Here is a 26,973-nt window from a genome sequence, read left to right as displayed (position 1 = left end):
AATCTAGGCTGGGCTCAACTGGACAGCATTAAGTGGGAGACCAGGTTTGTGTCTGCTCCACGTGCCTCTCATCCTCCTTGAACAACTAGACTAGCCCTGGTATGTTCTCTCAGCAACAGTAGGGTGGAGAGGGCAGGTGAAAACAGGTACTAAAGTTCTAAACTCAGAACTGAGATACTGTCATTTCCACACACCTCTCCCCACTCTGTCTACTGACTCAGAGCAAGTCCATGGCCAAGTCTGAGTCAAGGAGTGGGGCCACATAGTTCACTTCTGAAAGAGGAAGAACTCAGTCATAACTCAGTCTACCGGAGAGCCATGGAAGGCTCGATGCAGATGACTGACCTGATCTTTCATTTAACAACACCACCCTGGATGGTGAGAGACTGTAAGAGAGCCAGGGTGAAATCTGAGAAGCCAGTCAGAAGCTATTGCACTGTCCCATGCGAAACACACTGGGTGGCGTACGTCAGAGTGACAGCAGAGACATTGGTGAGAAGTGGTTAATTCTGGAAAGATTGAGAAACGAGAGTCAAAGGTTAATACTGACGGATTAAAAATGAAACATGATTCAAAGTGTTTTGACTTGAGCAACTAGAGTGTCACTTTTGACATAGAAGGGCTGTAGGAAGAGTGAGTTGAGGGAAAGGTAAAAGGGGGAGCTCAGTTTGGGACATGTTAGGATTGTCACGTGTGCCAGACATCCAAACAGAGACATCAAGGAGGTGGTTGGACATCAGACAGAAGTTAGGAGAGAGGTCTGGGTTGGAGCGTCATCAGCACGCAGATGGTCGAGATTCAGTCACCACAGACTGAGCACCTTAAAGTAATATCCATTTCTGATCTCCATAGTTCCATAGGTCAGAAGTCCAGACACAGTGTGGCCGGCTCCTCTGCTTGGGCTCTCACAGGCTGAAATCAAGGTATTGGCTGGAGCTGCAGTGAGACTTTGGTCCTCTCCCAGCCTAACTGTTTGATGGCAGTTTGCAGCTCCTGGCAATTCTAGGACTGAGGTCCCGCTTTCTGGCTAGCTATTGCTCAGGGTCACTCTGAGCCCCCAGAGGTGCCCGCAGCTCCCTGCCATATGGCCTTGTCTGTGGCCTTCTTCAGGTTCAGGATCAGTAAGAGAATCTCATTCTCATAAAATCTCTCATCCCAGAAAGGGCCCAGTGCTCACTGAAGGCCTTATCTGATTAGATCAGGCGAGCCTAGGATAATCCTTCTTTTGATGAACTCAAAGTCCAGTGATTAGTGGGTAACCTGTTGACAGAAGGAATACCCCTCTTCCATCATCTTACCCACACTCAAGGGGTTACGCAGGATGTATGAACCAGGGCACTACAGTTAATTGTACATGTCAACTTGCCAGGGCTTTTTCTGGCACCTGTTCTCTCAGCTTCCCTTTATTTCTGAGAGCTGCCCAAATCCTTGGTGCTTATAAGAACCAGTGAAGATTTCTGTTTCTTACAGCCAAAGAACACTAATTGACTCACTCCTGGATGAGTCTTACTCATATGAAAGTCTGAGAACCACCGGATCAGACCCACACAGTAAGACTGAAATGAAAATATATGATAATGGACCTTTCGTAGCCAAAAGTCTGAATGAAAATGTATCTACATTTCAGAGGAAATCCTATCTAAATGATTTCCTTGATAATTTGCTCAATGGAAAGAGCTGAGCCTCCGAGTTTAGAATTTGGGAACATGGCCAAGTTGCGTTCTAAAGTCTACTTCAGAAGACGAGCTTCTTTTCCTTCTAAATCAGTAACAACTACCAGTGTCTCCTTTTCGGTTCTGTCCCATTATTTCCTGCTTGGGTGTGGCGGGTAGAAAAGCAAGAGGGAAATGAAATCAGGAGAGAAGAAAGGCAATTGTAGAAGAACCCGTAACCAGCGGCCCATGTCATCCTCTACCTTCCCCAAGCCTCGCTCTAAAAATGCAGCAGGGCACAGTAATAGAAGCAGAGGCTTCAGCAGGCACCAAGTTGGGTTTATACACTCACACTTTCAGCCACCAGCTGTGCAAAGTGCAAGCCCATTTACCTACCTTCTTTTCTTCCTCTGTCAAATGCAATAATATCACCATCCTCCCTGGGTAGTGAGAGGACCTAATGAGGCAATGGATATAAAAGCACTTCTGTGTACTAAATAATGGTGGCATTTGCTCTGACCATTGTGCTAGCCCTTGTCTCTGAAGGAGATACTGGAAAGAGGACCTCGTTTTATCTCTCAGCATTGCCACACACACACACACACACACACACACACTCATCAGAAATCTTGAGAGGGAAGGTTGAGTAGTTGGATAGCATGGAGGCTGACTGAGTGTAGCTTGCTCATATTCCTTGACCTGTTCGTAACTCCCTAGAAGTATCTAGCCCGCATCCATCACATAAGCTTCACTGTGAATTGGATAGAAAATTAACAAGTAGAAAAAAAAAAAAAACCCACACAGCTGAGCTATGCCATGTAAATGCACACCAAGGCAATGAGATAGGAATCATGAAGTCCGGAAAAGGTAAAACATTACAAATCTTCCTTAAGGGGCTCCTGGGTGGTTCAGTCAGTTAAGCACAGACTCTTAATTTCTGCTCAGATCATGCTCTCAGGGTCCTGGGATCTCGAGCCTCCCCAAATTGGGCTCCATGCTCAGCAAGGAGTCTGCTTGTCTCTCTCCCTCTCCATTTGCCCTTCCCCCTGCTTGTACTCTCTCTGTCTCTCTCTCTTCAATAAACAAAATATTTCATTTAAAAACATTTAAATAAAAAATTAAAAGGGCAGCCCCGGTGGCTCAGCGGTTTAGTGCCACCTCCAGCCCGGGGTGTGATCCTGGAGACCTGGGGTCGAATCCCATGTCAGGCTCTCTGCATGGAGCCTGCTTCTCCCTCTGCCTGTGTCTCTGCCTCTCTCTCTCTCTCTCTCTCTCTCTCTCTCTCTGTGTGTGTGTGTGTGTGTGTCTGTCATGAATAAATAAATAAAATCTTTAAAAAAAATCTTTCCTTAAGTGAATACAAATTCAGAATGATTGCACAGTTCGTAGCTTTGCTCTAGTTACCAAGTTCCCCCGTATGGATACAGAGAAACACGCTCAGGATGGACATCCCATGGTGTCTGTTCTCTTGAAAATTTTTTATTACACAAATATATTGTATGACAACTTAAGGAATGTTATATGGATAAACTTTGCAAATGTTTTCCCACACTTAGCTACACTGTAACTCTCTCATCTGATGTATTTAAAATCTTTTCTTATATTGCCTTCTGCATATTAACAATTAAAATAGGTGCCAAAGCCAACTTTTAATTATTTCCAATAAATCTCACGGTTCTACTAATGAAGCTAATCAGATGGCTCCAGCATTACATGGTTTATTTGAATGTTCCTTGATTCCAAGGATTATCATCATCCTAAAAGTAAAGATAAGGATGAGTCAAATGTTCCCTTCCAGAGTTGCTCTTATTCATCACTGCTTTAAATAAATTGGCTGCCACCTGGTTATAAAAGACAAAGTTTAAGTATATATGAAACTCATCCTATCATTTTCTTGAGTGTAGACACCCCAGCACCCAAACCTCCCTCGTCGAGGGACTCAAAGACATCACGAGCCACACAGAGAGGCCAGAGGTCTAGGACAAATGTGATTGAAAGTTCTCTTAATCTAATAGTTCCTGGTTGACATGTTCTGATCCTTATCCAAGTTTCACCTTAGCTAAATCATAATATTTATAAGGCGGAATAAAACAACCACATGCCTCGCTAAAGCAGGGAGGGAGAGATGTTAGCCATCGAAAATGCAACTGTGCACCGGGAAAAATGAGCAAAACAAGATTTGACCTGCGAATTCCTAACCTCTACTTTGCATTTTAATTTGTAAGGGCTTATTGACGGAAAGAAAAATAAACAACTCTAGAAAATGATCAACACTGTCTCGTAATTTATATTCTGCACATGAGAGTCACAAATAAACATAATAGGTATGTGGGGGCCAAATCAACCGTTTTGTGAGTCAGTAGGTTATTGATTACATCTGCCATTTTGTCAGCTGCTAACTCTATCAGCCCATCACACAAATTACTGATTTAATGTGTTCAGTGGTATTCAAGGGCTTCCACAGAATGGCTAAGCGTGCTTCCTAGGCAATGTGTCCTTTAACTCAAAAATGGCAGAAAAACTTCAGAGGTTGGAAAATTACTGCATATACATACTGACTCCTAATGTTTGTACCTATGTTGATTTTTCTCCCTCTCCTTCAACTTGTTCACTCTTTTTCATTCTTTCTTCTTTCTTTCTTCCACACCTACACTCAGACATCAATAGTCTCCTGGGTGTTATTAGGAACCAAAGAGCTTATTCACCCTCAGCCCACGTTATTTGGGATTAAGGATACCTTTTCTATAGTTTTGTCACATTTCCTGGGAATTACTTCGGATGTAACGAGCCACTAAGTTCAGCATTGTGTGGAATGCATCCAACCCAGTATCCTTTGAATCAAAAGCAGAAATTGACTCCAGTTGTCAACCCACTGGGTTCAGAACTCAACACCAACAGGAAATCCAGTGAAGTAATGGAGAAGAGGCAGTGGATAAGGAAGGAGATTAGATGCCAAGAAATAAAGCCCTTTTCATGGGAAGAGAAATCCAGCGACCACAAACAGATAAGGAAGGCCCTGGGGCTGCCTTCCCAAAGAGATGCCAATAAGGAAAACTAATTCTGAAATGTAGAGGCGGACACTGTGTACCCAGGGAAGAGAAGTCACATGGAAGGGTAGAGAGGTGGTGTGAGGTGGTCACAGCAGTGAAGCCCAGAGTCAGAACTCCAGCGTTTGGTCCTGGATTCTTTATCTCCTGTCAGGTCGCTCTGTGCCATTTATCCAGTTGGTCTCCGTGTGTCTTAGTCGCCTCATTTGTAGAATGTGGATGATAACCATTTACTCCAGAGAATTGTTCTCAGGCTCAAATGAAATCAGGTAGTGGCAGCCCTTTGTAAAGTAGGAAATGGTTCGTAAATGTTAATGGTCGCTCTTATTATTTGCTGGACTTGTGGCCCAACCTTATGTTCTTTGCCTGGAAACACTGGACAAGCCTCTCCATCACTGTAGTGAGACGGAGAGGGTTTCAAGGAAAATTTCTGAAAAGGAGCCCTTATCCCTGATTAATGGGAAAAAAAATAATCATATCTCCAGGATACTTGGACAGAGAGTTGACCTCTGGCACGTTGAGAAGTATGACAAGTTTATTTCTGGTGTTCCTCACTCCCTCACTCTATATTCGGCCCTATTCCATCCTCCTCTAGGAAATATTTTCCTTTGATCTCCTTCCGGGCTCTATTTTATTCTTCTGGATTCAAAACCTGATCACAGAAAAGAACACTAATAAACCCATTGTATTAGTTACACTCGCTTTTTTAAAGTTAAGGGTTTGAATGCAGAATGTATGACTCACTTATCTGGAAGTGTTGATAAGGATGGGGAGAGCCACGGACTGGACAATGTCACAAAACACTCAGGTTCTGTCTATCTCTCTGCTCTGCTAAACACAACATCGGCTTCATCCTAAAGTTGTTTTCCCTGTTAGTTATAGGACGGTAACATGTGTCACTTCGAGCCATAGCCTTCTTCTTTCATGTCTACCAGAAGGACAAGTGAAGAGAGACAGGAGAGGAAGAACAGAGAGACGCTCTCCCCGGCCATTGACTCAAAGCCTTCTTTTCTGGCTGTTAGACCAACAGATGTCATTTACCCCTAATCTGTCATACATGGAATGCTGTGCTCTGAGTTCCTGAACCAACTGCTGATAAGGGGAAGAAAGGCCATTATTGATTGAGACTAATCAGGTTCCTGCCCACCCTGGAACTGGCACAACCCCCCAATCCCCACTGAGTGGGGGCAGTGGGATGGACATTGTGGAGTCAGCCACAAGGTCTAACACAGCCCCCCCATCCCAAGAACACTATTGATGACATTTTATCAAGGGAGGAAACAAGAGAATGTATCTCTTGATATATTGAAATCTAAATTTCAGAGGCCTGATGAAGAAAAAAAAACCTCCCTTAAAGATTCTCACATCAAATGCTAGAAATAACAGACAGGACTGGGGAGGCAAGGAGACTTCTCAAGGTCAGTGTGAGTAAAGAAAGAGCCCAGGAGTATAGGTTTGTCCAGGAGGAGTTTTACCTAAAGAACTATCTTTTAAAATACACAGAGCCCAGAAGGAATGACAGTGTAGGGGTGGAAATGGGGGTCTCAGAAATTGGATCAAGGCTGAGAAATAGCAAAATAAAGACAGGATGAAGGTATGAAACCCTAAAAGAAGCCAATGGGGTCAGAAAACTTGGGACTTAAATCAGAAAAACATGGGGACATGAGGTCTTTGGGGCAAGCCTATCAGTGGTAAAATACCTCCCTTTACCCATAGGGGATACATCCCAAGATGCCCACCAGATGCGTAAAACGCAGATAGTACTGAACCCTCTATATACTATATTTTTCCCTCTACACACCTACCTATGATAAGGTTCAATTTATAAATTAGGCATGGTGAGAGATCAACAACAATAACTAGTAATAAAATAGAACAATTATAATAATATACTCTTAAAAAGTTGTGTAAATATAGTCTCTCTCTCTCAAAATATCTTACTGTACTATATTCACCTTTCTTCTTGTGAAGAGATGAGATGAGCAAAATGCCTATGATGAGATGAAGTGACGTTAACGATGCCGACATTGGGACATAGCATTAGGCTACTACTGATCTTCAGCCAACACATCAGAAAGAGGATCATCTGCTTTTGAACCACAGTTGACCTTGGAGAACTGGAACCAAAATGAGGGGAGGGCTATGACTTTCTCAGAGGAGCCACGGAAACAAGACTCAGCCGATTCTGAGGTAGTATCTATGACTACCAAGAAAGAAAGAAATATGTTCTCTTTTGCTTTTATTGTACAGTGCGCTTTTTGTTTTTTATACCATTTACGTATAGATCAACAAGCTAAAGAAATTACCTCACAAAGTGGAGACCCTCTTGGTTACCACAGGCTGACCTCTTCTCTGGGTCTTAATCTTTCTTCTATGAAAGACTTCCTGAAAGGGAATCAGAGTATGTGCAATCTCCCACCTGGAATATAAAATCATGGTAATTCTCATCCACATAAATCAGTCATATTTAAATAAACAGGGTTTAATTGAAGCAGAAATTATGTGGGAAAATAGTGTAGAATGGTTCTTGGAAGTCTCTAGTGACATTGATCAAGAAACTTTGTGGAATTAGCATGACTGTCTTCCAAACTTCCACCTTAGTAGAACCCCTGTTTTGGTGGGATTTGTTAGCGATTATACTTAGGTTTTCTTTAAACTTTTTTCTTTAATTTTTATTTATGACAGTCACACAGATAGAGAAAGAGAGGCAGAGACACAAGCAGAGGGAGAAGCAGGCTCCATGCACCGGGAGCCCGACGTGGGACTCGATCCCGGGTCTCCAGAATCGCACCCTGAGCCAAAGGCGGGCGCTAAACCGCTGCGCCACCCAGGGATCCCCTATACTTAGGTTTTCTAATCAAGATAAGTCTGCTTTGAATGTTGCCCAGACAGGTAACCTTCTGTATTAATCATGACTCAGAGTTTCAAATAATGAAAACTCAACTGAAACTAGCTCTTACCAAAAAAAAAAAAAAAAAGGCAATCCCATATTTCTGGAAGTTCTAGAATTATCCCTGATTTCATGCACAGGTGGTGTCAGGAGCTAAATTATGTCTCCAGGCCCCATTTCTCCATTCCTCAGCTCTTTTGACCTCAGTTGGCCTCAGTCTTGAACCAGTGTCTCTCTGAGACGACAGGAGCTGCCTACCAAATTCTCTCAGCTTAGCAGCTCCAGCAGAAAACAAGTAACTCTGAGACATTTTAGAGAATGTCATCAGTGATGGGGTCAGATTGGTCCTTGTGCCAATCTCTGAATTAATCATCGTAGCCAGGCCAAAAAGGTGATCAGGATTATGTGTCTGACTTCTGTGGTCACAAGAGGGCAGGCAATGTGACCTCCAGCCCCACAAAGTTCATGCGGAATGGGCAGGGTTGGCACCGAAAGAAAAACAAAGGGTTAGCAGGAGAACACTGGAAAAGCAAGCAGGGCAATGAGAGGCCATGGTTACCACAGGCTGACCTGCTCGCTGGGTCCTAATCTTTCTTCTATGACTTCCTGAAAGGGAATCCGAGTATGTGCAATCTCCCACCTGGAATATAAAATCATGGTAATTCTCATCCACCTAAATCAGAGTCATATTTAAAAAAATCACATAGCAGATTATTTAAAAATCACTTAGTAGATGAAGAGTTCAGAAAATTTAATACAAACAAAATGTGGGGGGTTTTAAGTTTTATTTATTTATTCTGGAGAAAGAGAGAGAGAGCATGACCAGGCAGGGCAGAAGGAGAGGGAAAGAGAATCAAGCCTACGCCACACCGAGCGTGGAGCCCCACGCAAGGCTCGATCTCACGACCCTGAGATCACAACCTGAGCCAAAAACAAGAGTCAGATGCTTAACTGACTGTGCCCCCCTCCCCAATATAACTAAATATTTAATAATAAACATCATCAAACAGAGAATATTACTGTAATGAAAGTGTTTACTAAGCTCAAGTGAAGTTTAGCCTAGTTAAGAGGTAACCACATTGGACTAGCACATGTGTTCACACATGGGATACAGGGACAGTAATCCTGGCCAGGTTTTCTGTTTAGACACATAAGTCTTTAAAGAAGGAAACTTTAAGAAAAAAAAAAAAAAAGGCAGAAACCTTTACCTAAATGTTTTTGTATGTGTTTTGCATTTTTATGATTAGCTTTGAAGGATAGTACATTCCACCAAATCACATCATATGAGCAGAAATATGTTCCAGCGTGCCTAAATGTCTTTCAAATAATTCTCCATTAAAATTCTGCTTAACGCACTCTAACAAGTGAGCAGAGCTGGTGAAGCATAACAATATTGGTTTTTATTGACAGATTTTACTGCTATCTGTTATCCAGCTGTGGGTTTCGTTAGTAGTTTATCACAGAGCAATTAAAAGACATTGCTCCTTAGACACATTAGCTAGATTGTTTATTTGGAAGTCATTTTGCTAATTAGAAATTGCTGCATTAATATGCATAACTCTTTGTAAATATCTGTATCCAAACCCTAACTTCGCTAGCGTCTCTGAGAAACTTCCCTGATCAAAAGTATCTTTGGACACAAATATCCACTGAATACTTTATATATAATACCTTCACCTGGTAATATACAGCAGTTCTATTGCTTTCACTAAAAATTTTTTTTTAATTTAAACAAATACTATATACATCAGTGGATTACACATATAATTTTTTTTACTCTCTACAAAATGCTTGCAAAAGCAAAAGGCAAACAAATTATTTTTAAAAAATCACTCACCTTAAAAATGAAAAATGAGGTCTGCAGAACTGTAAAATTCAAACTGGGTTACATTAACAAGATTATTTGTTATATTTACCAAAAAAAGAAAAAAAAAGGAAAAAAAAGCACAGGCTGTTTTTTATTTTTTGGCAAGTGAATACTACAATATAATTCTCCCTGTATAACATTGGCCCCAAGCCCAAAACAAAGCAAGAAGCAAATGGCAACCTATTTGCGGGGCTGCAATGAGCTGTCATTTGTATAATTGCCTGTGCCCCCAGGGACGCCTGACCTTGCTTATCTGAGCATGAGCTCGCCACTGAGTTCAGTCTGGACCTCTCCATATCTACACACGCTGGCTGGTAAATTCAGCAGGCCTCTGCACGCAGGTGGCCTGGCTTGCATATGCCCTGCCTTTGTAGCCCAGTGACAAATGCTTGGTGCTACAGGGCTGTTACGCACCGCAGTCCATGGAGACGGGGCAGGAATCAGTGGGTCTTTAGTCACAAGGGAAAATAGGCACATAGACCCTGAGCTTTTTTATTTCACTTTGTTTCAATGACCTTTCTATTTTATACTAGTGTCCACAGGGGTTAGGTTAGAAAAATAGTGATGGCAATGCTGAATTTGGAGAAGGAAGGAAATTTCACAGTGGAATAAATAGACCTAGTTCCCATTCCATATGTATTTGTGTGTTTGTGTACACGATCTTACAGAGCAAGAATAGCACACAACCTTACTAAAAGCCACGCTTCACAGATAGAAAATCTAGATTTTAAGGGTGACGTAAGGACTGGGTCCTGCTTATCATTCTATCTCCAGTGCCTAGAACACGGTTGGCACATAAATATTTGCCCTATGAGTGATCAAACAATAGTTCTCAGAAATATTTGATTCATAACAAGAGCTCAACTAGTGTTTATCTCCATCAACCCTCTTCCCCCTACTGTTCCAGCCTTTGAAAAAGGAAGCTCTGACCTGAGTATCCCACTGCGAAAGAAGCCTGTGTGCAGCCTTGATGTGATCCAGAAACCATCACGTTGTGCAATCTGCCCAGTGAGGCTTTGAAAAGGAAATGGCTTTTGGGGCTGGATTGTAGGTCTCCACAGCGAATGGCGAGAGAAAAGGATATTTCTGGAGGGGGAACCAGAAACACCGAGGTGAAAATCCCCGTGGGACAATCTATTGGCAAAGGGGGTAGGAAATAGTGCTGAATCCTAGCAGTTCTTAAAAGCCAAAGTAATTATTCCTTCGCAGTCTGCTCCCCCAGGTTAGCTGGGATGTCAGAGGGGTTGTGTGCATGGGCTGACTTACACAGTGGCCGGAAGTAACACCATAACAGGATCCCTCTTCACACCCCAGGAGGCGGTGCTCAGCTGGTGGGCACTGGGAGCCGTGTGCCTGCTGATAATCCTTTTAGGAGCTTCTGTTTAATCAGTCCGCATGCTATGCTTCTCCTAAGAGAACTAGACGTTAAGTCTTCTGTGTCTGAGAGCTGAGATAATTAGGCTTATAGGGACACAGCATAGAGGTTCAAGAAATGTCACAGATGCCTGGGTGTTTCCAAGTAGACGATCAGAAGCTTTGAATCTTGGTTGTTTTGTGTGTGTGTTTGGTTTTGGGGGTCTGTTTTGGGGAGGATGGTTTGGATTTTTGTTTTGGGGGTGGGTTTTGGGGGATTGCTTTGGAAAACTGAAGTCCAAACCATTCATTGAGGGCCTTACATGGTCTCAGCATCCAACACAAGTCTTCAGATACTCAATAAATAATAAATTTTTAAAAACCTCTCTCTTGGGGCACCTGGGTGGCTCAGTGGTTGAGCATCTGCCTTTGGCTCAGGGTGTGATCCCGGGATCCCGGGATTGAGTCCCACATCAGGTTCCCCACCAGGAGCCTGCTTCTCCCTCTGCATGTTTCTGCCTCTCTGTGATCTCATGAAAAAGTAAATAAAATCTTTTTAAAAATTCTAAAAACAAAAACCTTTCCCATAACTGAAAGGGCACAGGATGCCTGAGTGACTCAGTTGGTTAAGTCGTGAGCTGCCTTCAGCTCACATCATGATCCCAGGGTTCTGGAATGGAGCCCCATGGCTGGCTCCCTACTCAGCAGGGAGTCTGCTTCTCCCTCTCTCTCTGCCCCTCCCCTGCTCATACTCTTTCTTTCTCTGTCTCTCTCTCTCTCAAATAATAAATAAAATCTTAAAAAAAAATGAAAGGCACCAAACAGCCAGGATGGGATGTCAGCCTTGGCACCATAGCAAGATCCCGGGGATCTCCTTGGTTGGAGAGTTCTAGGGAATTTAGGGAGATTGGAGACTGGGAGACCAAGGCTCTTTCACAACCAGTATCAGGTTAAATCACATGAAATTACTGATATATAACTATTCCTGGCCTATAAAACCATTTATTTCATAAAGCTTCACTATTTCAATAACCAAGACACCAGTATCAGTGCATGTACAGAAGTTATGTCTCTTCCAAAATAAGCAGAGTCCAATACTCTGGCAACCCAGCACAAGTAGGTACGATCTGGCAGGTATCTAGGTAACTTAACCCAAGCAAGCAACTAGGTGTTACAGATTAGAAACTGCTGGGGTCAGGGGCTCAATCAGTAGCATACCCCTTAGTTTCCAATCAGAATCATAACAGCTGGCATTTATCAAGCAGGCACCTAGTTCAGGGCATCATATGTGGATTAACTCATTACATTGTCATACAATCCTATGGGGTGGGTTCTACTGGCCCCATTTTACAAATTAAGAAACTGAGACAGAGAAAGAAATCACTTTCCAAAAGTCCCCGGCAGGTAGTAGCAGAGGTGAGCTTAGCACCCAAGCTGTCTGCCTCCAAGAATCTCTGGGCTCCAGGCACACACTCGGGCTGCCTGGGGGTGCAAAGGGAGGTTGGCAAAGGAAACAAATCACAATGATTTGCCCAAACACTAGCTTTGGGCACCTATGTGGCTCAGCCGGTTAAGCATTTGGCTCAGGTCATGATTCTGGGGTCCTGGGATCGAGCCTCACATTGGGCTCCCTGCTCAGCAGTCTGCTTTTCCTTCTCCCTCGGTCTCTCTCCCTGTTCTTCATTCTCTCTCAAAAATAAATAAATAAATAAATAAATAAATAAATAAATAAATAAATAAATAAATAAACTATTTTTTAGAAATTGGTAGTTTTATCACTGATAAAAATTGGATTAGAAGACGTGGCTCAGTCCCATTGCAAAGGAGAGGGTGCAGGAGCCCTGAAAAAGACCGAGTGGCCCACTAAGGGTGCGGGCCAGCTCAACAACTGCACATCTCCCTTCCCGGGCCGGCCTTTCTGTGGGACAGAGAGAAGGGAGAAGGAAGGCGTCGTGCAGACAGGCTCCCTGGAAGACACAGAGAAGCCTGCAAAAAGCTGACCGGAGAGGAACAGGCTGCATTTCTTTTCCCAAAGTCAGTAGGCAAGTAACCCATCCCTCCTCCCATGGAAGCGAGTAAGGGAAGCAGAGCCAGAGGTTCTTTTTTTTTTTAATTTTTTTAAGATTTTATTTATTTATTAATGAGAGACACAGAGAGAGAGAGAGAGGCAGAGACACAGGCAGAGGGAGAAGCAGGCTCCATGCAGGGAGCCTGATGTGGGACTCGATCCCGGGTCTCCAGGATCACACCCTGGGCTGAAGGCAGGGGCCAAGCCGCTGAGCCACCCAGGAATCTCCACCAGTGGTTCTTAACAAGATGTTCTCAGAGAAAATCCAGGGGGCTAAGAAACTGGTGAGGGGAAAAATTACTTCTTTATTGTCATTGAACTCTATCTGACCTGCTCACCTCTAGCTGAAATTTAGCATTTCCTTCAGTTATGAAAGGAGGCAATAAGCCTGACTTGCATGAGCAGCACATGTGACTCTAGGCCACAGACGTCTCAGATACTTTCGTACCACGTTATGCTGTGCAGAGAGGCAGATCCCACTTATGTGCATCAGTACTTCAAAGTTAAGGAAGTTCCGATGCGCTGCTAGATCTTGATGTTTAGGATATTAAGAAACATGTTACATCACAAATTTAAATTTGTTTTAGTGGGCGGGGGATTGGGGTGAATGGGTGATGGGCACTGAGGGGGGCACTTGACGGGATGAGCACTGGGTGTTATGCTATATGTTGACAAATTGAACTCCAATAAAAAATAATAATAATAAAATAAATTTAAAAAATAACACAACCTTTTCTGGTTTAAAAATAATAATAATAAATTTGTTTCAGTATTTTGATAAGGGCATTTTGATATAATTAATTTCCTCTATGATATGATATAATTTCCTCTACTAACACAACATATGTGTATGTTACACAATATATGCATTAAATAACTTAAAAACATCTGAGGGGCACCTGGGTGGCCAGCTAAGCCTCCACCTCTCGGTTTTGGCTCAGGTCACGATCTCAGGGTCATGGGATCAAGCCTCTCATGGGGCTGGCTCTGTGCTGAGCAGGGAATCTACCTGAGATTCTCTCTCTCTCTCTTTGTCTCTCTCTCTCTCTCTCAAATAAATAAAATAAATCTTTAAAAAATATATAAAAATAAAAACAATATTTTGAGAAGGGTTCGTAAGTTTTGCCAGGAAAAAAAAAAACAACAATAAAATATAAGAATCTCTGCTTGAAATGACATGCCTCCATATAGAAACCCAGGGCAGTAGAAACAAAGCCCCTCTCCACCTCTGCCCTGCCCCAAGAGATTTAAATAAATCATAAATAACTAAATAATCTTATTTCTCTAGGTTTGACGTCTCTTCCCTACTTGCCATGAATCCAGTCCCATCTGTCCACCGGATCCCTCAAAAATGGAATGGAAATCTCTTATACCAGACTGGTGGTTGGAAGATTTTGTTTTCTTTCTACCCTATTTTCTCTGATCACCCGTTGCTGAAACTAGGCAAGTGTTAAATGTAAATTTTCACTTTTGTTTTATGTATGTATGCCCTTGCCTTCTTCCAAAAATATTTTTAGGGATTTTTAAAATGCATGCCTTTTGGGACCATCACAAGCCAATATTCCTAATTATAGTGACTGGCAGTTCTGTGGTTTACTGATGCCCAAGTACCATTTCCTAGAATTCACCCGTTCAAGTTCTGCTTTCCACATAGAGAAAAGTGCCAGTTCTTCCGAGAGAAACAGGTAAGAATCTGCAGACACCAACAATACGGGGTGCTTCACCTCTACTTGATAAAATGTAGATTTCGAAATTCTCACTTCAGATACCACTTCATACGCATCTTTATGTAAGGAAATCTTTTCCCCATCAAGCTCAGAGTGTGTGGGTGTTTGCAAAATTCTTGGTGGGGTCAGACTCAGCATACCCTACGTGTCCATGACCAAGTACAGTTCAAACTTTCTTCCCCTCACTATAATCTTACTGTTCAACCAGGAAATTAAAATTAAGAGAGGGAGGAAAAAAAAAAAAACCTTGATGATCTAATGCTGACCTAGTCTTAAAGTTTTCATGTGCATTTTATTGTCTTATACTAGCCCCTTTTTTGGAATTTCTTTATTATTATTATTATTTTTAATTAATAGCATAAATATTTGCTCCTAAGACTCAAGCCTTTGTCCCTTTTGACAATCATTGTCACAATATCCAATTCTCTTCATCCATACAACTATTTTGGAAGCCCTTCAAATTTAATTATCTTTATCCCAAAACTCTGATTGGAGAAAAAAAAAAAAGAATATGTAAATGGGCTTCCTTCCCTATCTCTGGCAAATACAAGCAATGAGTTGGTGAGCATGAGCAAGCATGCTGTTGTCCTGGCGGACGGTGGGATACGGCCAGGTTCCAACAAGCCTTCTCGGCACTCTGTAAGAACTGTCTGGTCGGCCTCCTCAGAGAATGTAAAATCTCCTGAGAACTCATCCGTTGATTCCACCTGGTGTAGACACGTCTATAAAAATATCTGAACGGCCCTTTAACTCCAGCCTTTATAAAGAGTCCCTTGAGAGCCATAAAACCCATGCTACGAAATTAAAAAACTAGAGACAGATGACTTAGCCATTAATATAAGCACGTGCTCACACACACAAGGTGGGCCACAGCTACTACCACCGCACCCAGAAACTAAAGGACGAATACTGTTTTGTGAACTTCTGGTATTCTCTTCTAAGGGAATTCCTTTCTTACTAAAAAATCGGTGGAAATTCTTCGCCAGGTAAGACTTGGCCTGTCCCTGGCCTCATTGGCATCCTCTCCAGCTATTTGAGTCCTAATTCGGTCAACTGAAGACCATCTCAAGGGGCTCTAAACCTGTGAGGACTGTTTCTCTGTAGCAAGGTATTTCCTGTCAGCTGCAAATGGTTCTCAGTCCACAATGCATGAAGTGGTGATTTTAGGTGGACGGTCTCTCAACCCTAGTGCTGCTGCAATTGCCTTCATTCCCTGCCCTTGGAAATGTCGGCTCCTATTTGACCCGGGCTTGTTGGCTGTGCTCATGAGGCCCTCCAGCTCTGCCCTTACTCTGTGTCTTGAATGATCCGGGCCACCGAGGCTCCACGCATGCAGCCTCAGTGGCCAAGGAGGGTTTTTAAAGCAACTGACTATAATTTACAGACTGGATGAGGTTTCCCAGACATGTGGCATTCCTGGTCATCTTGATAGTCCCTGGGCAGCCCATTTGACATGCTCCCTGGGGCCCAGGCTCAAGGCTTTCGAGTTTAACCCTTTGGTTCCCACGGGCTCGCAGGCAATGCTAGGAGTTCTCACCCATGGGGTCAGGACACTGTGTATATGAGTCACAGAGTGTGCCTCCTTCATTACTGATGTTGGAAAATGATTGACCTCCTAAATGAGCCAGAGCCAATTCTAGGTTATTCCTGTAACAGTGACAACTTCATTCACCCTTTCTTTTGTGAGACATAGAGAGCTGTGTGGACTTCTGCCCTGGAATAAAATGCATCCTATGTTACCTAAGCCGGAGGCTCTTATTTCTTGTGATGATTAGAAACCATTATGGTCCTTAGTCCTTCCCTCTCCTCCCCTCCTATTTGGGTGTTTCAATAAAATCTGAATACACAGTGAGTGCACAGCACTCAGAAACACCAACTAATCATTGTAGTGGAGTAAGGAGGAGGGAGAGGAGGAAGCTGAAAATGCCTGAGCGACTACTGAGCAGTGTCACAATCAACCTGTGCCATAAACTGAGAAATATCTGTTCTAAGGAGGGCTATAAGAAATTGCCCGTACTTGACCATTTCTGACCCACAAAAAATGTGGTTATTTTGTATGGTTCAGTTTAGCATTCACATTGCACTTAAAATGACCTGGGAAGAGACTGGAAAGAATCACCCAGTCCTACCCGAGGACTCTGCAGGCCATGGAAGGAGGCTGCCCACAATGTTTTTATTTTGTTTTGTTTTGGTCCATTTTTACCCAAGAAGACTTCAACAATACAGAGCGCGAGAAATGCCTCCTTGTTTTTACCCATGTTTGGGAATATACATCTGAGAACAGCAGTGGAATTTCTTCCTCGGCTCTGGCCCCCCCATCACTGCAAAAAAAAAAAAGTGCATCAACAGTTTGAGAATGGTCAGTCTCAGTCCTCTAGAAATGGAAAGCTATTATTTTAAAGTTTCTGAGAAAGTATCCCACAGAGGGGAACAAATTATCCTTTTACTTGGGCTTCTCTGACAGGGTTTCTCCATCAGTTGCAAGGTACCGTGATACCTGCCACTGCGACTTGACTCCAAAATACAAATAAAAATGAGACCATGTGTGTCAAGGATTTAAAAACGATTGTATCCTTTTAAAAAGTCAGTTATATTTTCATTTCTCAAGTCAATCGGTTGTTGTTGCAAGAAGGGAACTCACCAACTGTATTTTAAGTAAGCGTTACTGTGGTCAAAATCCTTCAGTGTGGGAAGTATTCTTTCCTTCATGTGTTCACAGGTATTTATGGAACCAGGTCATCCTCCGGGGCCAAGAACATAACAATTATGATTTCAAAACAAAGGTGTGGCTATCAGCCATTTGAACATTGGCAGCCTCCCTCTTCTTCTTTCCAGTACTAAACTGCCAAAGACACCAAAATGCTTAGTTTGCAGGTCTGGCCTTTAATTAAAAATTACAAATCTACACACGATAGAAATGCTTTATTGAGTGATAGCCAGTCCAGATCAGAACAGGTGTTAGGAGATATCTTCACCTGTTGACATTTCCAGAAGATTTCATTCATCATGGAGAAAGGAAAAAAGAATATGGAGAGGCACCAAAATGCTTGATTGGTCATCCCCTGGTTACTGAACAATAGCCATGCAACACAACAATGGCAATGCTAGCTGTACTAGTCTGCACACGCTGCTATAATAGACTACCATAGACTGGGTGGCTGGAACAATAGACTTGACTTCCCATAGTCCTGGCGCCTGGGAAGTCCAAGATCAAGAGGTCAGCAGATTTGGTTCGTGATGAAGGATCTCTTCCTGACTCGCAGATGGCCTCCTTTCACAGTGTTCTCACCTGGTGGAGAGAGGGAGAGAAAGAGCAAGCACTCCAATGGGGCACTAATCCCATCAGGAGAGCCCTGTCCTTATGAGCTCCCCTGGATCCCACTGCCCCCCCCAAAGGCTCCACTTCCAAATGCCAGCACAGTGGTGGTTAGGGTTTCAACCTATGAATGGGAGTGGGGGTGGGGCATAATTCAGTCCATAGCACTGGTTACAACAACAAATACCTCTTGAAAGTTCTAAATCCTATAGGTGGCTCAGTGCTTGAGTGTCTGCCTTAGGCTCAGGCCATGATCCCAGGGTCCTGGGATCAAGCTCCCTGCGGGGAGCCTGCTTCTCCCTCTGCCTATGTCTCTGCCTCTCTCTCTCTCTGTGTCCTCAGGAATAAATAAATTAAAAATAAATAAATAAAAATTAATTTTTTAATTTGGCTTAGACTGCACTTTCGAGCTATCCAAATTTAACAAATACTAATAAAATAACAGAGATGGCCATTTTAAAACTCCTCCATGCTCTGGACCTACCTGGAATCTTTAGTAAACCGTAGCCACACACCAAGAAACTTAAATTACCTTTTCCTTGGAGTATTTATATTTCTTTCTTTCTACTTACTCTTTGGCAAAGAAAGAAAGAAAGAAAGAAAGAAAGAAAGAAAGAAAGAAAGAAGAAAGAAAGAAGAAAGAAAGAGGGATCCCTGGGTGGTGCAGCGGTTTAGCGCCTGCCTTGCTCAGGGCGCGATCCCGGAGACCCGGGATCGAATCCCACGTCGGGCTCCTGGTGCATGGAGCCTGCTTCTCCCTCTGCCTGTGTCTCTGCCTCTCTCTCTCTCTCTGTGACTATCATAAATAAATAAAAATTAAAAAAAATAATTTGAAAAGAAAAAGACAGAAAGAAAGAAAGAAAGAAAGAAAGAAAGAAAGAAAGAAAGAAAGAAAGAAAAGGAAAACCAATTGGGCGAAGTGTGCTAAAATTAGCCTGTGTGCACTGTTTCTCCTTTTAGCTTCATTGTTAAAAACAGATTTCTAATTGTCTTGGAGACTCAGAAAAATCTGTGGATGCACTAAGCATATTTGATTGAAGTTCGTTAGGGGCACTGATGCACCCCTGGGTTCGGGGCCCTGGTTCTTCGGACCCTTCAGTGCTACCATTCCACCCTCCTTAATCACACACTTGTTTGGAATTCATTTCTGCCCATGCATAATCTGGGTATTAAATGCTCTGAGTTGCTATAGTTAGAGAGACTCTATTTTTAGTTACAAACTGTTTTCCTGAGATACATACAGCTGCTCATTAACACTGGAAGGCTTTTTCCCAACGCTTGTGTTCTCCTCCTTCCTTTTCAATGCCCAACAGGCTTGGGAGGGAAAAATACAAATGCTGGTTATATTTAGTTTCTACTCAGCCCTGTCAAGCCCTAAATCAAGAGGAAAGTTATAAATACACTTGCAAGGAAAATGCTCTCATTTAAGGACCACGTTAGTGCCACACAGTGTTGTGGTATAAAGCCTCATGAGGGGATTAAAAAGGTCTTAAAATAAGAGGTAAAGTAAATTAAGGTTTGACTTTTAAAATACATTATCCACTCTGTGGAGTCGGTGTTCTCGTTAGGTGGCATCAAAGAGCACGTGACACCTAAGAGGCATCCGTTCCTTGTTTGTGGCATGTAGAAGGGCTGGCAGTGAGCACTGGGTATTCAAAACAGGTGGATCGCTGGAATGAACGTACCGGTTTGCATAGTTCACCCTTTGAGACCAGAGAGAAGAGTCTCTGAAGCGAATTCCCTGGAAAGGTGAGCATTGCAGACCCACCAAGGTCCAACATTCCCAGCAATGGGGCCAACAGTCCGAGCCTGCAGGCTGCTCGGTGCCAGAGAGCTTTCCCTCACACAGATGCAACAAGAGGCATCCCTGGGTCCTGATCTCCTGGCTCCTTAAAATTCTCATACCTCGACCAGCTGGTCGCTCCGTGATCGATCCCCTTTTGCTCCTCGCCAGCTCATCACCCATTTCCGGACCAGCAGCAGGAACCACCAACCCAACACCCTTTTTGGGGGGCCCTTTCATCTCTCCGCAAGGGGTCGTACACATCATGACCACCCACATCTTCCATTTCACACCAGGATCAGTGTCATGGGACGCAGGGGCTTTGGCACTCAACAGGCTTGCATTTAAATCCAGACTCATCTATTTTTACCTGGAGAGGGTGAGGGGCTACCTTGAGTGAGTTGTTTCAACTCTCAACTTTGGTTTCCCCACTGAGGCAGAACGCGGAGAGGGTCAACTTCAGACGGTTGTCAGGAAAATGACAAGAAATTATTAACATACATAATCCAGCTCAGTTCCAGGTGCTAGAAGGACATGCTCTGTGAATGGGGACAGTTAGGATTCCCAACTGTATGAATTTCACCTCCAACAATCGTCTTCAACCTTGACTTGATCCTTCCACTTCCGTTCAACTTCTATCCATTCCATGGCAGTCTGTTTCCCTCTCAATTTTTCTTGCTCTCCAGAAATTTCTTCCAGTCACAAACCCAAACAAGGCTCCTTGATGAGTCTAAGAGCAACAAACTGCTATGCCCACAGACGAGAAAAGGAAAGCCATCATCTTTGAAATAAAATATTTGAAGTGACATATAGGACTCCATGGTCAGTAAAATAGCCTACCGGGGCTCGGCCTTGGAAGCTAGCAAATTATAAAAGTGCTTCCACAGCCAGCGTGTTCCAGATTCCGAATCAGTAAGTTACAGCCACATATGGTATGACTTGATAGCAAGTTGAAACCCGTGTGGTTAAGCATTTTCCCACACCTAGCACATCTTCCTCTCTCTGTTTTATTGTTTTGCTTTGTTTTTCTAAGATGTGGCTTGGAAAGGAGTTAGACAGCTCTCCAACACAGATAAAAGTGCAGGAACCCAGCATCCCAAAAGGAGTGACAGTACGAGAGTGGTCTGCTTGCTGAGGCATTACTGCTTTTCATCACAGCAAATGTCTGGCCAAGAAATAATCATCAGTCCTTCTCGAGAAACACCTGTAACTTCAGCTTATTTTTTTTCCCCTTTACATTTCATCCCTTTCTTGTTTTTAAGGAGGGCTTTACCATATTGCAGGAATGTGTCTCGTTTTTATGATCAGCACTGCAGGCTTCATGAGAAAAATAAATGGAAGTTCCTAAAGTTTAAAAGCCTACACCAGACATGGTGTCCATGAATTTTGTATTAACACATGAAGCAGGTGTTCGCAAATATCTCTGCTGTGGTCCCTCTAGAGCTGTGCTGTTCGATGCAGAATCCATTAGACACATGGGACCACTGAAATTAAAATGAATCAAAATTAAGTAAAAGTAACTTTCACTGCACTTTCTTTTTTTTTTTTTAAGATTTTATTTATGAGAGACACAGAGAGAGAGGCAGAGACAATGGGCAGAGGGAGAAGCAGGCTCCCTGCGGGGAGTCTGATGTGGGACTCAATCCCAGGACCCCGGGATCACGACCTAAGCTGGAGGCAGAGGCTCAACCACGGAGCCCCCCCACCCCGCCCCCCGCCCCAGGTGCCTCAGCCCACATGTGGCTGGTAACTACCATACTGGACAATACAGATAGAAGCGGGTCCTTCTTGCAGAAAGTCTTCCATTGAACAGTGCTGCTGCGGAGCACAGGGTTTTCATGGACATCTGCACCATAGCCAAATGATGAATTCTTTGGGAGAGAAACTGTGCTGTTCTGGCCCAGGGTTCACATAAAGACTTCTCTATTTCACCACATGCCTCGTTGGTACTCCCACCGTGTTGCACAAGAAAATCGTCTCTCTGCTTGTCTGATTTAGTGGCTGGTTGCTCAGGAAGAGCTGAAGTCACAGATTTCAGACTTCTGAATCTGTTACACAACCCATCTGGCAACGAACGGCCAAGGAGCCAACCTTTGTTCTAAACCCCTTGGTTAGCAAGCAAACTGGGCAAGGACGGCACTCCGTTGGCATGTTCTCCCCAAAGACAACAGAGATTATATGAGCCTGCAACCAAGGCCATGATGGAGTTCTAAAAATGAGGCTCCCCCCCCCCACACACACCTCCATTTCCCATGTGGCCTTATTGACACTTAGGAGAATGACTCTGGACATTCTCAAGAACCTCAGCACGTGGACCACCTGCTCGGAGAGGGAGGGCCGAGAAGAGAACTGAGGACGGAGCCAGGCCTTCGCACTAGTCCTCTTGGTTCAAGCACAGAAAATATGCTGCTGCCCCCCCCTTTTATTATTTGGACGCTAATTTCCCCCTTCTGAAACGCAGCTATTAAATTTGGTAGTCGGATAAGCGTTTGATTAAATATGGGTTGAGCTGGCTTTCACTTAACTCTGCCATGAGCTTATTCAATTAAAAGAAGATTGTTAAGAAGATCAAAGTTCCTCCCTTTAATTCCTTGAGATCGTTTGGGGAAACCAATGTTTATCTCGGTAAAGTTCAAGTCTGCATAACTCGGAGGCAGCCAAATCTGACATCCAACCACCGAACCTTGCAGAGGCCCTTTCTCCCTCCTCCCCCCCCACCCCCCCTTGGGTTCCCATCCCCTGCTTAGACTACAGTTTGGAAGTCGCTGAATGAATTCACAAGTACTACTGTTTGCACTTTCACGCATGGTTTAAAGGCAGAAGTATCAGGTTTCACAGCGCTGGGAGGAAGTTGGCAGCCACTTCAAAGTAATTTTGAAGCATCTATTACTTTATTAAGCAAGGGCAATAATGATCCACAAAGCGCCAACTTGCTCGTGTTTTCCTGTCCTTCCTGCACTTCCTTGCAGATACCGTCGTCTTTCTTTGCCTGCTTACACACCGGTTGGTACGTTGCCTTTAAAAGTACAGGTCTGACAGTGATCACCAATAAAAAGCCAAAACCACACAGCAAAGTGACTTATACAGCTCTGGGACTACGGAGGGGTAGGAAAGTCTGCCCTAAGATAATTTGTCTCTTGTCACTTTGCCTGTAACAGAATGCACTGTACCCCCGCCCCACTTGCTTTATTTCTGCGCTCTCTGTATTTCTACAGATATTGTGAAACCCAAACACAATTACAAGTGGTTAGTCCTCACAGTAACTCAACATATTTAACTGTGTGTTTCCAAATAGTCTGACGCTTGCTAACCTAAGTGGAGACAGATTAAGGGCATATATTCTGTGTTATACCCTAGAAACATGCAACCTAGTCTGGGAGGTAAGTCTAACTCACCTTAAGCAACAGTGACAAACTGTAGATGAATTACATATGAATTTGGGGAAATGAATTCTTTTCCCCAGTCCCTTTCTACTTCAATGCTCTATGTATTCCAGGGCAGCGTAACTAGGAGGTTCCAGGGGGCCTTTCAGGCTATATAAGTCTTGTGGATATTAAGACCTGAGGTGACAATTGAACTGCCATTCCTGAAACTTGACCTTGCCCCCTTTTAACAAGGCTGGTTCTTCCCAAGTGATCCCTCGCATTTAGGATCTATTTGTCAGCAGCTAGTGAAACTCTAGCCGAGTGGATATCTACACTTACCTCTTCTCTCTCCCATGGTCCACCCTGGGATAGATGCAGGGAGGTGAGTCACTTTCAGAGCCACAGTGACCAGATCAGCCTTTTGAATGTTCTCCGTCAGCACGGGGTCCTGTCAAAGTCGTCTGTAAGCTCCTATACGTGAATAATTTCTATAGATGTCAAATATCAAATGCGATTATTGGTCTGCTCATGTATACATAAAATAGTAATGGTTTGGTGATTATAATCCCTCTACCACCAAAGAATCCAACGTTGAAGAACATGGAAATGGCATCTACTCAGGAAAGCCAAGGCAAAGTTTAGTGATGATCATGCTCACAGCTGGCCAGTCATCTGAGCATCTCAGGACTGAGGCCTGAAGCCAGAGTTTGAGGCTTACAGTTGGATATGGGAGAGCATAAAGGGAGAAGTGGGATGGGTCACATGTGTCCCCAAGGGGGCACCATGTCTGGTTCGCACGATGTAGCCACTGCCTGACTTTTCTCTTTTATATTAAGGACAAAGTCAAAGTTAGTTATCTCCTTCGCCTACACCAATAATGCTCATGTAACAATTAAATAAGAGCTAACTTTGTGCTCTTTTCCCTATGATTTTCTTGAGTCAGAGAGGTCATTTCTCAACATCACAGTTAAATTGGTTCAATTCCAATAAATACAGAAGCAGAGAAAACATTCCCATACGCAAAGGGCTCGTAGAAGGAATTCAGAGAAATTAGAAAGGAATCCATTTTTACAATAGTGAAGAGTGACTTCTTAAGGAGTAATGCTTCTTTTTTTAGGCAATTATTCATGCAAATGAGCAATGGCTTTCAAAACAGTCATCTTAGAAGTTGATGTATGACAAAGGCACAGTTCTCCCCAACACGTTTTTAAATCCCGACTTGGGAGTTGCCTTCAGCTCTAGTGCAGGAGACACATCTGAAAATCTAGCCCATTACTTTAAAATCCTTTGGTGGAGGCCAAAATGGCCTTGTCCAGCTTGATCAGTCACTTTATTAACCCAGTATCTCAGTTCACCCAGGCTCTATACCAAAATACCATAGATTGGGTGGTTTATTTATTTATTTTTATTTATTTGTTTGTTTGAGAGAAAGAAAGCGAGAAAGAGTGAGCACAAGTGAGAGGAGGGGCAGAAAGAGAGCAGACTCCCCACTGAGCAGGGATCCTGATGGCAGGGGGAGGCTCAACTCTAGAACCTCAAGATCATGACCTGAGCCGGGGCAGATGCTTAACTGACTAAAGCCACCCAGGTGCTCATAGACTGGGTGGTTTAAAAGCAACAAAGATTCATTTCTCATGGTTCTAGAGGCTTCAAAATCTAAGATCAAGACCCCAACTGATGGGGGTCTCATAGACAGCCATCTTTTCTCTGTCCTCACATGGCAGAAGGAATGAGGGAGTTCTCTGAAGTCTCTTTTATAAAGGCACTAATCCCATTATTAATCCAATGAGAGAGCCCTCAAAGGCCCCCACCTCCTAATTCCATCATCTTGGGTCCTAGAATGTCACATGTAAATTTGGGAGTGTGGGGGACACAAACATTCATTCTATAGCACCCAGCTTGAACCACTGTTATAGCTGGAACCACTGTTGGATTTTCTCAAAAATATTAAATAGCTTCACCAGTAATGTAGGATGTCCCCAGTGAGAAAGTTCAAAAACACAAGTCACAGTCTCCAAAGATCATTTCCAAAGGGGCATTTCACAATGGTTGGAGCAAAGGTAGCATTACGGGAATAAGTTTACTGTGTCCCAAGATAACTTTGCTAAAGAACACTCATGCAAAAATCTAAGGGTTCTTTCATGCTAGAATATGTCACCCATTGCCATAGCTTTGTAGAGTCGCACATTTCTCTGCCTCCATCACCCCTCCCCCATAGCCTTCCTTTGTTTCTCCCTAAATCCTGCACCCCACATCAAGTCCCATGTTTTCCAGGAAATTTTCCTGACCAACCAGCCTACCCTCCGTCAACTCAGCCAAGGTTGCTTAGGCTTTCCCTTAGCTCTTCCTCTTTTTCTGCCTAATGTAGCCGATACGATTTTTCTGTGTTCTTACCTTTTTGTTCATGGTTTCATATCTCCCTCCCCAATTAAACTGTAGGATACTTGAAGGCAAAGCTCTCTCTTGAGCTTCCAGTATTTACTACATTATCCAGCACTGTGTCTAATGTGTAACAGCAACTCGATAAATATTAATTAATTGCAAGATAACTTTCCCATCTGACTTTTATCTAATATTTTCCCCCTTAGAAGTTTTTAGCTATGCAAAGAATAAAAATACAATGAACAGGCCATTAGATATATCCTTAACTTTGTACAAATGATAAAAGTCCTCATCCTTAATTTTGGTCGACAAATATTTACTGAGCACTCCCTATATGACAGCCACTCTTCTAGGTGCTCAGAATATGACTATATAAGGACAGAGCTTACATTTCTAGTGAGGGAACAGAAAAAGAGCTAATTAATAATAATAATCAGAAATAAAAAGTGAAATATGTATTCTATCCAATGGCGACAGTTGCTGGAGAAAGAAAGAAAGCCCAGGAGAAGAGTAGAGAATACAGGGTAAGGGATGGAGATGGGATAGAAGTGGGCAGAAGATACAATTTTAAAGCTGATGGTCATGGAAGACTCAGGAGGAAGGTGATATTTGAGGAATGACTTAAAGAGAACAGGCTATCAAACCTGGTAACATGTAGAGAACACTTGGGAAACAAAAAACAAAGGGTGCACATAGGTAATTGCTGATAATCTGAGTCTGGTGTTCCATGTCTGGATCCCTGAAAATGGCTTTAAAGCCTCCTGTGCTTATGTATACCTAAATATTAATTACAATGTGCCATTATTATTATTATTATTATTATTATTATTATTATGTGAGAGAGAGCACAGGCGAGCACTGGGCAGGTAGAGGGGTGGAGGAAGTAGAGGGAGCAGGAGAGAGAGAATCTTAAGGAGGCTCCGAGCCCAGCACTGAGCCTGACACAGGGCTGAATCTCACAGCCCTGAGATCATGCCCTGAGCCGAAATCAAGAGTCAGGGGCTTAAGCGATTAAGTCCCCCAGCGCCCCACAACGTGCCATTGATCTTTTATTATCACTCAAGAGACTATGAGTGATTTGAAGGCAGGGATTATCTCATTTATCAATACAAACCTCATGGTATTTAATACTATTCCTGGCCAATAGTGAAAAGTCAATAAGTGTTTGCTGAATATTGAATAAATCTCCATTCTCGCAAACAATTCATCTCATCTAAAGTCAAAGCATAGCTTATCCTAATTTGAGCCAAATAGCATTTGTGTGGATATATTTATTTTTAATGTAAACGGTTGGCAAACATCTTTTCAAATAAAGAATTACATCTCTTATAAAAATCAAGGAAAGCTGGCCCCATCTCCTCTTTTGACACTGAACCATGGAGAACTTGCCAAATATGGATTTAAAACTGGGTAGCACATTTGCTACTGTTCAATAAAAGAGGAACAGCTAGTACCAGAAGCAATGATGCAGGTTCCCAAAGGAAAACTTTAAACTAGCACACGCAGTACTAATTTAGCCTGAG

The 26,973-nt window shown here is 43.1% G+C and overlaps 1 long non-coding RNA gene across 1 annotated transcript; it reads right to left on the bottom strand.

Moving 5' to 3' along the window:
• Positions 1–17,582: 17,582 nt before the first annotated feature.
• LOC129523252 (uncharacterized) lies at positions 17,583–25,502 on the bottom strand. The gene is made up of 3 exons (XR_008667086.1): positions 25,463–25,502; positions 23,408–23,539; positions 17,583–17,893 (listed from the first exon to the last, which is right to left on the bottom strand). It is a non-coding gene; the product is annotated as an uncharacterized LOC129523252 (long non-coding RNA).
• Between the last annotated feature and the right edge of the window lie 1,471 nt (positions 25,503–26,973).

Source organism: Nyctereutes procyonoides, unplaced genomic scaffold (assembly GCF_905146905.1).
Source record: "Nyctereutes procyonoides isolate TBG_1078 unplaced genomic scaffold, NYPRO_anot_genome, whole genome shotgun sequence".
Lineage (NCBI taxonomy): Eukaryota > Metazoa > Chordata > Mammalia > Carnivora > Canidae > Nyctereutes > Nyctereutes procyonoides.
Note: the sequence above shows the minus strand (reverse complement) of the source record. Positions and strands in the feature narration are given on the sequence as shown.